This window comes from Pogona vitticeps, chromosome 1 (genome assembly GCF_051106095.1).
Source record: "Pogona vitticeps strain Pit_001003342236 chromosome 1, PviZW2.1, whole genome shotgun sequence".
Lineage (NCBI taxonomy): Eukaryota > Metazoa > Chordata > Lepidosauria > Squamata > Agamidae > Pogona > Pogona vitticeps.
Window position 1 is genome coordinate 95,296,162 of NC_135783.1, and position 12,120 is coordinate 95,308,281.

General features: G+C 39.5%; 1 protein-coding gene across 1 annotated transcript in view; it reads left to right on the forward strand.

The window, feature by feature from the left end:
* The window catches only part of SLC22A16 (solute carrier family 22 member 16), a 32,874-nt gene that overhangs the window by 3,257 nt on the left and 17,497 nt on the right, over positions 1-12,120 (forward strand). The gene's annotated exons all lie outside the window — the stretch shown is intronic.

The window sequence follows — 12,120 nt, forward strand, 5'->3', positions numbered from 1 at the left end:
AGGGAAAAGAAGGGAGAATGCAGGGACAGATGGACATCTCAGGAGGAGAAGCCCTAACCCCTCAAGGAAGGGAAGATGTTTCTGAGGAGGAAAAGGAGGTGGAAGAGGTGTTAATAGAAAAGGAAAAGGAAAACGCAGTTCCCCATGTAGTAAGTGGGGATCAACAAGAGAAGGAGGAACTGCAACTGGAGGGAGTGGAGGCTGCCCCAGGAATCACGGGTCACCTCAACCCTGAAAGGAGTATCTCCTCAGGGGAAGTAGGAGGACAGACTGAAGAAGAGAAACCATAGATCCTGAGTCCAAGGAATGGGGGGGGGGGGAATCCCAGAGAAGAATGGTCCTGTAATTACTGGACTGAGGAATCCCCCGAAGAAGAATCCCAGGGAAGTAGGATTATATCTACAAAGAGGACCGCTTGCATGGAGTGTGAGTCCAGTTTAAGATTCCAAAGGGGAGGCAAAAAAATACAAACCCTTCCCCAGCCTTCTTTTTTGGGAGAAAGAGAGAGAAAGGAAATAAAAGGATAGAACACTATTTCCCAACTTAGGAGTTGTGACCCTCAAGGGGGTTGCAAAGTATTTTCTGGGTGGGGTTGCAGGTCACCATATATGTGTTGTGTTGTGTTGTTGTTTAGTCGTTTAGTTGTGTCCAACTCTTCATGACCCCATGGACCAGAGCACGCCAGGCCTTCCTGTCTTCCACTGCCTCCCAGAGTTGGGTCAAATTTATGTTGGTAGCTTCGATGACACTGTCCAACCAACAAGGCAGCAATCCATGAAGGGGTGTTGTAGCCCTTGTTAAATAATTTCTTCCTTGACCTTTTGGAATGGTATATTAAAGTCAGCATGCATGTGTATGTATGAGTCAAAGGCCCTTTGTGGGAGAAAGAAGCCTGGATTTTCTGAGAAGGGATGACTTTACACCATTTAAACCATTAAAGGTTGGGAATTACTGGGTCAGAAGAAAGGAGGAGAAGCGGCTACCTCTTCCCAGGGATGCTGGCAGGGAAAGGACTCATGCAACCATCAGATGTTCATGATGAGAAGACTCAGAATGGAGAAGTTGGAGATATTCCATACCTGCTTTCAGTTGTGGGCATATCACTCATTTCTCAGAGGAGTCAACTCACTCGCTGCTGTTAAGACTTTTAACCTACTTGGAGGCCCAGTGAATGCAACTAAATTACTTAGAAAAACTGGAAACATCCCAGTGACCGTAACCCAGGAAGGTCTGAAAATTAGAGATAAAGTAGAACTAGTGAACAGCACTGGGACTACTGTACAGACTTTGGATACAACAATTTATTAACTTTTACCCCGTCCAAGTCCAAATAAACCACACTGATTTTTTTTTCTTTTTCTGGGAACCACAATGGAGGGAGGGAATGCAACTAAAGCCTCAGGAACTACTGGCTGCAGTAAGAACTATGTGTTAGAAAACAGTTTCCTCGGTGTTATTTTCTGACAAATCTGTTATTTTAATACTCCCTCTGAAAATGCTATTTGGATAGGTGGAATTTTAAAATGGAAAGCAATATGAGGGAAGGAAATGAAAAGTAAACAAACCCTCAGTACTGAAGTTTAACTTCAATGGTATTGCTGTGTTAGTGGCTGTTTTTATGGAGAGGAAAATCCCTAACAGGATTTTTAAAATGTGCAGTTTATTTCCAAGCAGCTGTCCTGGTGGTTCCTAATGCTTTTGTTAGAAATAGGTGTATGATTTGATCTTTTGCCTGTTGTTCTCTAAGAGCAACCTTAAGGGAACACTCCTTATTTTTAAACCAGAAAAAGAAAACAGCCTTAACGCTTGTATAGTTCTTGATGATTCTCTTGATGGTCTTAAATCACTGACATTTTTTTCCTGATGCACAAGTAAAATCTTGTCTTGGTATGCTAGCATATGCACCTGTATACAAGAACACAAAATGGCTGTGGGCAAGTACGTAATTAATCCAATAACTGCTGATATGGCAATTCATTCTGTGATTTCTAAATAAAAAAATCAGATAGTCTGTGCAGAATTTTATTATTTGGTGCAAACTCTGAGAAACAGACAAAACTTTGTTAAAGCAATACAATCTGAATAGATTTACACACAGTGTTTGTAGTATATTAACACATACCATTAAATGATTAGTCAGAGCAATCAGAAGTGGGTGGGAAAGTAGCGCATTTAATTGTCTGCCATTCTTGTGTCCTATTAGCTCATGCTGGCCAAGGCAAGAGGGGGGACAGCTTTACTAGGCTATTTAGCCAATAAATCTTTAGCTCAGGTATGGACAGTTTTGGAAGGTCTAGTGCTAATTTTCTAGCACCAAGCTGCTCCAGCTTCTGCAAATAAGCATAAAGGTAAAAACCTCAAAAAATGAAATGTCCCTGAAGTTCATTTCCAGTTTCATTGGGGAAGGGCTGGCAATGTTCTTTGCATATTGTACTGCAAAATCATTCTGGTGATTTTTTTTTCATTTGCATCTGTGGGGCCACATCCAGGAGTTGCAGAAATGCCTTTTGGGCCACACTGTGCTGACTTCTGCTTTACCTACACCAGTCTTAGCTAAGGCACCCTATTCCGGGGGCTCTTCAGTGAAATGGAGATCCATAGGATCCACAACCATCCCTCAGAAATCCTATATATATTGATGGCAACATAGACAGGGATTGAGTTACACTTTTAGAACTTAAGACTGGAGCCTCTGGAGCATGCAGCCTTTTTGATGTAGGCCGAACTTCCTTCTGCCAGTAAAAAGCCTTGTCTACACCATGTGCTAACCCCTTCCGGCCAGTGGATCTGGGGTTTAGGATCATTTTGTAACCTGCATTATTTTCTTTGGTAGTTGAGTGTGTGTGTGTACATTCTAGGCCTTCATAGATATCTGAAATACATTCAACAGAGAAGAAGAATGAAATGGGATTTAACTCCTGTCTCAGTCAGTCCTGTCTCAGTCAGTATTAAATTGGACATGTGCTTCTGAATTTATTACACATTTAAACTAGTTTCATAAATCATGCCAAATGACACGTTGTTATTTATAACTCAATGGGTGTTAAAGATATCTGTAAAAGATTCTCAGATTTCATGTTAGATGTTATAGACATATGGAAACTCTTGTTAAAGTATTAAATTTCAGAGGCTACCACTGGTAGTTACCATCACCCATACTCATATTAAATAGTTGAAATAAAGTGCTGGGCTTATTCAAGCTACTGTACATCTGTCTTCCTCTAAGCTACTACAAGATGGTTCTTTGCAAAAATATAGGAAAGATTTAGAGGCATTATCTGAAGTGCAGCTAGTGGAATCTGAAAATACTACAGGAAAAGGGGAAATCTGTGTTTATATCTTTTACTCTACTCTTTTGTGATTGAATTACTCTTCCCTTATATTCTGAAACTCATTTGGAATAAAGATGGACATAACAATGCTCATAGCTGCATGAAGCAGCCTGCTAGAGGCAGAGGATTAGGTCCAGTCTTTTTACTCTGGAGAACATCAGATATTGATTTGATTTTGTTGAGGTCAAATTGTTTTTCTGTGACATCTAATTAGACACAAAGCAACATCTGTTGTGAACTCTGTAGCTTAAAATCTTATTATGTATCTGAGTCTAATTTCAGATAATTTTGTAATTCAAGAAAAGAAACATGTGCCATCAATTCAAGGCAATACTATGAATTCCATAACTTCAAAAGGTTCTATCCTGAACAACCTTTGTCAGGTCTTCCAAACAAAAAGTTGTGGCTTCCCATATTGAATCAATCTATCTCATGAGATGTTGTTCTCTTTTTCTACTGCCTTCCACTTTCCCTGACATTATTGTCTTTCCAGTGAAACTTGCTTCGTCATGATATAAACAAAGTATACTAGCCTCAAGTTAGTCATTTTAGCTTCTAGCGAGAATTCAAGGTTGATTTGTTCTAGCACCCGCTTACTTATCTTTCTGGTGGCCCATAATACTGTAAGCTCTCTCTGAATACATTTGAAATGCATTATTTTCCTGCCATCTTTCTTCATTGTACAGCTTCCACATCTGTACCTGTATCAAAGTATGGATGATCTTGGCCATAATCTCTTATAAGGACCTATTTTATTTCCTTCATAGTAACCTTTCCAAGTCTCAGTCTTTTGCACCTTGTCTGGAACCTCCATTTGATTAAATCTTCCAGCAGTTGACAGTCTTCAACAGTTTTAATTTCTTCATTGCCAACATTACACGCTATCTATTTTTTGTTGCCAATGTATTTGTCTTAATGTACAACCGTAATTGTGTTTTGCTTTTGCACTTTCTTCTTTAACTACCATTAGTAATTGTTTTAAGTCATTCCTATTTTATGCCATTAAAGTGGTGTTATCTGTGTATCTTAAACTATTGTTGTTTCTTCCACTAATGTTCACTCTCCCTTCATCTAAATCTGGTCTCATTTTTTATGATATTCTTTGCATAAATATTGAACATATAGGGAGTTAAAATTCAGTATTATGTGACATCTTAGCCAAATGGAAACCATTTTTGTTTTTCCATATTCTGTTTTCCACAGCATCAGGACAATCAGATGATATGCCTCACCCATTTCTTTGAGAATAATGCATTGCTTTTTAGAGTCCACATAGTCAAATGCATTACTGCAATATATAAAGCACTAACTGCTTTTCTTCTGAAAATTTGTTATTTGTTTTTTCCCCATTAGTCAAAATATGTTTGCAATATGATTTCTCATGCTACTTTCTTTGCTGAATATTACTTAAATATTTGACATTTCTTGCACTGTATATAGTAACAGTCTTGTAAAATTTTGACCATCACTTTGCTTGCATGGGAAATGCAATGGTCTTATAGTTACTGTAATCTTTGGTGTCTATCATCTTTGGGGATAGAGGTCAATTGGATTTTTCCATCTGTGGAACGTTGTTTTGTACCCAATTTATTGGCATGTTCTTGTTTGGATTTTGATAGTACATAGCTCTGTCCATATTGCGCCTACTCCTGACAATTTATTTCTTCTAACTGCTTTGAAAACAGTTTTTATTTCTCTTTCCAGAACTGCAGATTCATTATGAAAGGATTCATTTTTGAAGGAATTGGTAATTCTTGCAACTATTTTCTACAGTTCTTCAATGTATTATTTCCATATTACCTTTATCTTATCCTGATCAGATGCCAGGATATATTTGCCTGCTAATCATTCAGCATCACTCTTTAGGTTAACATTTCCCTTTGATTTGTTTAATGTTATGGAAAAATAACTATTCTTTCTTTCTTTCTTTCTTTCTTTCTTTCTTTCTTTCTTTCTTTCTTTCTTTCTTTCTTTCTTTCTTTCTTTCTTTCTTTCTTTCTTTCTTTCTTTCTTTCTTTCTTTCTTTCTTTCTTTCCTTCCTTCCTTCCTTCCTTCCTTCCTTCCTTCCTTCCTTCTTTCTTTCTTTTTTGGATGTTCATTTTATAACATATCTAGTTATAATCTTATCAGCTTCTCTGTTTCATAGTCAATTGAGCTGAGTAATTTAAATCTATTCTTTACATGGCATTTAACGTTTTCTAGGCTGATATTTAAATTATATGCAACTTTGATGGTTTTAACATTCATTCATTCATTCATTCATTCATTCATTCATTCATTTATCTATTTATTTATTTATTTATTTATTTATTTAATATCCCGCCTATCTAGTCAATTAAGACCACTCTAGGCAGCTTACAACATACACAATAAGAAAATATAAAAACCTATTTTTACATAATAGAAGACATTTCAAGAAGATGAGACAAACGATAGGGGAGAAGAGAAAAAGGAGAGATCAGGAATTGGCTGAGGGGAAGGCCTGCTGAAACATCCATGTTTTTAGTTGATTTTTAAAGATACCCAGCGAGGGAGCTGTGCGAATCTCAGGGGGTAGATTATTCCAGAGGCGAGGAGCCACCGCCGAGAAGGCCCGATTTCTTGTCTTTTCCTTCCGGGCCTCCCTCAGCGTTAGGCTCCTCAGCCTCACCTCCTGGCTTGCACGAGTGACACGAGTAGATCTTCATGTTTGTTCTAATTTTTGATACTGATCGTTTTGATCTGTACATCATTATCATCATTATCATCATCATCTTAGAGCTGCAGAGCTGGAAGGGATTCTATGGATCATCAAGTCCAGCCCGTCAAGACGCCATAGTAGGGAATTGACCTCCCAGCATCTTGCTCTGTAGTCAGAAGTTCTCTTTTTCCTGTGCTCAATAATATAGCTTGTTTGACAGCTGCTTTGGCCATTTGGTGACATCCATGGGGCCAATCATCTATTTGGTTGCCCTGCAGCATGTATTTACTATAAACAAACTGTTGGTTTAACAGAGTTCTACGACTTGTTCCTCTGCTTTATATTTGACTCCTAGGACAAATTCTCCAAAGATGCTTGGATTTGCTTTATTTGTATTCTAGTCACCCATGATTATCAGCACATCTTGTTTCGGTGATCAGTTTCATTCTAGCCACTTGCACAAAAAAACAAAAACAAAAACAAAACACCTTTCAATGTTTTCTTCAGCATTTGTGATTGGAGTGTGGACATGAATGATAATTATACTGATATATTTTCCCTAAAGCATGACTGATATTATTCAGATATATTAGCTGAAATCCAGTAGTAAATCACTGCTAGACTAGGCCCACTGAAGCTGTGGTGAGTTAATGCCTCTGGAAGTTCCTCTTATTCCATGGGCCTACTCTAGTTATGATTTGCTATTGGATTTCAGCCTTTGTATTATAGCCCCAAATGCTTGTGTTGCATATCACATGTATCCTTTCTGACACTTTCAAAATGAAGCATTCTGGAAATGTAAATGTACGATTGAGAATGTCATATTTCAGTCCACTTTAGTTAGCTAATCTCAAATATTATTAATAACAAATTATTCCAAATTACAGCAACAAGGTTTTCTAGATACAGAGTACTCAGAAGAACTTAGTCATTCCTTTCTTCTAGGGATGCTTGTGACTGTGCAGCTTGCTCAAGACCCTATGGACTATGTTTTATCCTGAGGCACAGTGGGAAATCAAACTCCCAACCTCTGGCTCTATAATGAAATATCCCATTTCTTATTTTACAATTGCAAGGCCACCTTGATTCATATTTTTCATTTCCCACATTCTTATTATATGTGCTGTTCAGTGCTGAACGTCCCCTTTCTCTATGTGCCCAGCAGCAGCCAGACATGCTTTCAGCATTAATCCTGTTGCTTCATTAGCAACAGTGCTATTTAACTCATTTTTCACTCTTCCCCAGTGGTTGATTCATTGGCTTTCAACCTGGGGCCTTATCTTCAGCACTATCTCTTGTTTCTTGTTGGATGGCTTCATTGTTGGCTTTTCAAGGTATGGAATATTCAGAAGTGGGTTAGCATTGCCTTCTCTGCAGTACTAACTCTCACTTGAGAGTCACTGCTGTCGTGTGTGAACGATCCTCCACCAGTGTCACTTTCTACTGTCAGCCCATAGCTGTCCTTCAATAACTTCTCTGCCCCCATCACCATTGGAACTATAATTTTTTTTCCCTGCTGATGCAACTGTGGTCGACCAGAGTGGTCGACCAGACCAGATGGGTGGGATATAAATCAAATAAATAAATAAATAAAATAAAATAAAATAAAATTGTTAATTTCTGAAGAAGGTGGATCCATCTTAGTTTGGTGTCTCAGCTTTGAGTAGTCTTCCTTGAATGACCCTGTTCAGAATATAACTTCCTGATAGTATTCCCCTCAGCTTCTGTGATACAGTACATTCAAATCCCTTCACTATGTTAAGGTGTGTATCCAAGTGAGGATGAAATGTACAGATACTTATAGACAGGTTTTCTCACCTTCTAAACAGCTTTACAAGAAGCTGCTTATGTGCAGACAAAATGCCCACTGTTGAGCAATATACATTTGAGAGAGATATTTTCAGGGTAAATTCTTCTAATTACAGGTCATTGATTATAAGTATGGCTTTTGCTCAAACACAAACAAACAAATTCTATGAGCCAAAACAAATCTCTATATGCATTTTGCTTTGGCTTATATGCAGAAAACAGTCTTTCAACACAATTTTTCTGTTGTTTTTTTTTAAAAAACAGGAAGTGTACATTAGTGATTAAAATTTTCCTACAGTAGTTTGAAAACACTTTCCCCAAATATGTGCTGCTCAACAGCAGCCTTTTTTGTTTAGGCATAAGCTGTTTCATACTATTTCTGTTTGGTAGGTCAGGAAAAAAAACCAACAAAATAATTTTAGTGCTGATAAATACTCTGGGATGATCTCAGTGTTCCTCATTAAAGGGGCAAATGGAATACTTTGCAGTTTGGAATGTCTTTTTTCCTCTTTTCTGGCTCTGCATTGTGGGGCTGTTCCAGTTTGATTTTTAAAAACACAACAACAGAAATTCCTTGTGTTTATGAAATAAATTGAGAATTTGCATATTGGATTGGGAGATCCAGACAACTTGTATCTGAAGAAAAACCAACTTACAGAATATCAAAGTAGGAACGTTCCCCATCCCTTTCTTCCCACTTTGTCTCCAAAAATCCCTCCAGAAGGTGGAGGACTTCTAGAATGATGCAGGAGTTTATTCCGAAGTAGAGAGAATCACCTCAAATTGGGTGGACTTCAACAGTGCATAGGTGAAAGGATGGGAAATCTTCCAATTTATGATCTCCCTTCAATTACATTAAGACTGAAGCCAATTTTAAAGCTAGTGTCTCTTTTGCAGAAGTATTAACTTTTCTTACATTGTTACAGCATTGTCGCATTCTGTGTTCAGATTGTGCCTCAGCCAGGTGTGAATGAATGCCTGATATATTGCAAGTCTTTCACCATAATGAGAGATTACAGTGCCGTAGCAGGATCAACCCCATTTGTGTAAGAAAGGATGTAGTTGTAACTGAACTCCTACAAGGTGTTGCATTTGCAGCAACTTTGTAACTGTTTGTTTAAGACTGCCTTTTAAAGATCAGTCATTCACAGATCTTCACATATAGTGTGGACTATAGTCTGTAATTCTGAATCAGCATTTTTAGAAAGGAAGAATTGGGAACTGCACATTCAGTTAGGTTTACTTTTTGGGTTTGTTTTTTAATTATTACAGTTGTTGTAATGTGCTGCGATAATCCACATTTTAATTGTTATAATACAGGAACCTATTTTTTTCTAGAATATTTAAATACAGTACTAGGTATTTTTTTAAGTCAAGGTAATGTATTTTTCCTTGCTTTGGACTACAGCTCTCATAAAAGTGTATGTGTTTGTGTCCATTTGTGATCATATGTAATACCATAATTTCTGATGGTGTGAATGACATGAAACTGTTTCAGTCTATATTCACTTACAGCAGAATTGAGGAGGATCGTTAGAAAATAGTTTTTCATTGCATAAGTCATTGCACAGAACATCTGTTACGACAAGAAAAGAAGGAAAGAAAGAGCCAATAGGTTTCCCACCTCCTTTTGTGGCATCACGCTTGTGCTTTTAATAGGTTTGCCCAAGAGGTCCAGACTGAGAGGTTTCTAGTATGAAAGTTGCTATATATCATAGAACAGGGGGCAGCTCAGTTAACACCACAAAATTACAGGGATGGCATATTACATAGCTGCATCCCCTTTCTGAGCCTATTTGTTGAATACTGATGCTGTTTTCATTTTTCCTTGGTGTTTGCAGAAGTTACATTAATACAGCTTAGTGTACTTTACAAACTATAAAAAGAATGCCTTTTCGTTTCAGATTGCAAAATAGCAGCTGAAATCCTGTTACACAGATACATGAGCATAACACAAAGCTGCAGAATGGTAGAAAAAATGTAGGAGTGTGGAAGCAACATCTACAAAGCACTTCTGCAGGCATGTTGCACAACAGTCACAACATGAACCACATGAACGATTACAAAAATGTAGCATGAACAGCATGACCAGGAACTCTGCAATCAACTATGCAACTGCAGTGTGAACCACACAACCATAAAACACAAAATACATGATCATTTGTGCAATGTTGTAAAGTGTGGCACTCCTCCGGAGCCAACTTGAACAAGATTTCAGTCAATGTTAATATGGGAAAGGAAGTGAGCTATTTTAAAATTAAAATCCTGGCTAAATATTAAGGTCAGCTTTGCCACTTACATCAATTAAATGGATACTTTAAATTACAGTGGTGCCTTGAGTTGCAAACTTAATTTGTTCCGGGATGATGGTTGTAACTCAAGTTGATTGTAACTCAAAGCACCATTTCCCATAGGAATACATTGAAACATGATTAATCCGTTCCAGCCGTTTTTGAAGGTTAAAAAAAGACAGGAAAAGAGGGAGGGAGGGAACAATAGGGAAAAGAGGAAAGAAAGAAGGTCATACACAGACCCCTCAGACAAAGGTTTGTGCTTTTAGGCACAAAAGGAGAGAGGATAGAGAGAAGACAATTGGGGAGGGGGAGGGTTTGGAGTCTTAAAAAAAAACACCCACAACCCATTCCAGCAGGGACTAAAAATGCTCCACTGCAAGACCCATCAAAGCACAGAAACATAAACCCCCCCCCAGAATCAAACAAAGCCATTCCAGAAGTACCAGGCAGTCCGAAGCCTCTCTCAAAACGCACACTCTCTAACTGCTGGGGTGAAAGAGCTACAAAAAAGCAGCCTCTTCGCCGACCAACGGTTAGCAGTTCAAATTCCCCACCTTTTATCTGATCATATCTCAAAGCTCCGGTCACAAGTCAAACCAGCATTTGGTCATAACTCAATTTGGTCGCAAGTCAGGACGGTCGTAAGTCGAAGCGCCGTTGTAATGCAAAAGCAGTTAATCCATCCACTAGGGGGAGAGTTTTTTTAACCTAAGATGACATCTAAGGTTTAAAAAAGGGCAGGAAAGGAGGGAGTGAACAATGGGGAAAAGAGGCCTTTTTCTGGTTGTATTTCAAAGCACCGGTTGCAAGTCAAAGCAAAATGTTGCGACTGGAGCTGGTTGTAACTCAAATTGGTTGCAAGTCAAGATGGTTGTAAGTCAAGGCACCACTGTATACCAAATAGTTTAGTATTGCTTGCCTTAAACAGGCTGACCAGATCCACATACATTGTTGTTTGTTTGTTTTGTAATACTGTTTTCCTTTACCAGTTCCCTTTGACAAAGTTGCTGTTTAAAAATTTTTTTTTCTGAGTTTACACTTCTCTGAGTCTTGGATCCTTGTATTGGGAGAAAAGTGGTGTAAAATAAATAATTAAATAAATACTTTTGAAAGTCACTTGAGTGCAAAGGAAGAGGTGAGGGACACAATATGTTGTTAAATGTTGTTTATCAGAACAAAAGAGGGTTTACCGTATTTGCTGGCATATAAGATGACTTTTTTGCCCTGAAAAACATGCCTCCAAGTGGGGGGGTCGTTTTATACACCGGGTGCATCCAGAGTGGGCAGCATGTAGCGCAAGGAGGAAAGAGGAGAGGTGAACGAGGAAGAGGAGGAGGAGGAGGAAGAAGAAGAAGAGGTGGCACCTCTTCTCCCGAGGAGGCAGCGGGCAGCTCCAGCTCTCAGGCACCGCATGGCCCAGCAGGAAGCAGCATGGAGAGGCAAGCCCAGCCCGGAAAGTGGGAGGAGCTCGGTCCCCACCGGCTCAGTCACTACCTTGCACAGTTGCCCTTGCGGAAAGCAGCAGCAGCAGCGCCGCCTCCTTCTTTCCCGTGACCTACCAAGTCTCCTCGGGAGCCCAGTGTGGTGGTGGCACTGGCAACAAGCGGGGCGGCGCTGGTTTGTCGCAGGCACCGTTTGCTTGCCAGCTTCTCGCTTGCTTGCTTGCTAATCTGTTGCAGCAAGCAAGCAAGAGAGAAGCTGGCAAGCAAATGGCACCTACGACAAGCTGGTGCCACCCCACTCGTTGCTAGTGCCACCCCGCTCGTCACCAGCACCGCCGCCATGCCAGGCTCCCAAGGAGACTTCCAGGGGCTGGGTGAGCAAGCAGGCGCTGGCCTCTGCCTCGGGCCAGCTGGTAGCCCGCCCCAGAAACTTGCTTTCCTTCTCCTCCCTCTTTGGCCCCTCCGGCGGGGAAAAAGGCAGAGGGAGGGGGTAGTCTTATATGGCGAGTATATAATGAATGCTAGATTTTGAGTGGAAATGTTGGGGTCATCTTATACGCCCA